At 42.1% G+C, this 863-nt stretch overlaps 1 long non-coding RNA gene across 1 annotated transcript; it reads left to right on the forward strand.

Moving 5' to 3' along the window:
- Nucleotides 1–30: 30 nt before the first annotated feature.
- Nucleotides 31–590, forward strand: LOC115949457. Its single transcript, XR_004082903.1, has 2 exons — nucleotides 31–216; nucleotides 315–590. It is a non-coding gene; the product is annotated as an uncharacterized LOC115949457 (long non-coding RNA).
- The last annotated feature ends 273 nt before the right edge of the window (nucleotides 591–863 follow it).

Genomic DNA, 863 nt, shown 5'->3' on the forward strand with positions numbered 1-863 from the left:
CCTTCAGCAGTGATGTTTCCAATCATTATTAAACCCCACAGGTGACAATTATCAAGAACCTTGAGCTGTATGGTCTGGACCCACAGTGTGTGGCCAACAGTCTCCAACAGAAGGTCCAAGCCAGTGCCACCATCAGCCCAGCACCAGGAACAAAGGACAGAGTCCAGGTCCAGATCCAAGGCAACCAAATCCATCATCTGGCCAAGATGCTGCTCGGTAAGAAGATTCTGGAACTGGGCTGGTTGCAGCAAAACTGAGATTTTTAAATTCTTTAAGTCTTCCTTAGCTGAAGTGAGCTCTTGGTTGTGTTGCAGAAGAATATCAGCTACCTCGGAAATACATCCAAGGCCTGGAGAAGGCTCCAAAGCTTGGCCGCAAGAAGTAGGAGAAAAATCAACTGTAAGGATTGCTCAGCTCTCATTATTTTCATTATTTATAGAAGTGTTTGCTGCCAGCAAATCAAGGATCATGCACAGGCCCTGCTCATTCCACAGTGAGTCCTGGATGTTTACAAGGTCTGGAATTTGCCCAAATAATAATAGTGCTCCAGGTGTTCCTTTTTCATAAAAATAAAAAGCTCAATAAACCCCTTGGCATTATCCTCTTGTGATTTTTTAAATGGAAATTGATACTGAAGTACTGGATGCTACAGTGGTTTTTGGGTGGTTTAACATTCTTGCTTTGCATCTTTGATCAAGGATGTGGAATAAACCTCCTCTGAAATATGAGAAAAATACATTCCAACACAATCCTGGGACAGTGCAGTGTGTTCTGCCATGAAGTAAAACCCCTCTGGCTTAGATTTTATCTTTTAAAACATTTCCAGGTATTGAATTCAGACATTTCAGCACTGAGAATTAACT

Source organism: Geospiza fortis, unplaced genomic scaffold (assembly GCF_000277835.1).
Source record: "Geospiza fortis unplaced genomic scaffold, GeoFor_1.0 C13329859, whole genome shotgun sequence".
Classification (NCBI taxonomy): Eukaryota; Metazoa; Chordata; class Aves; order Passeriformes; family Thraupidae; genus Geospiza; species Geospiza fortis.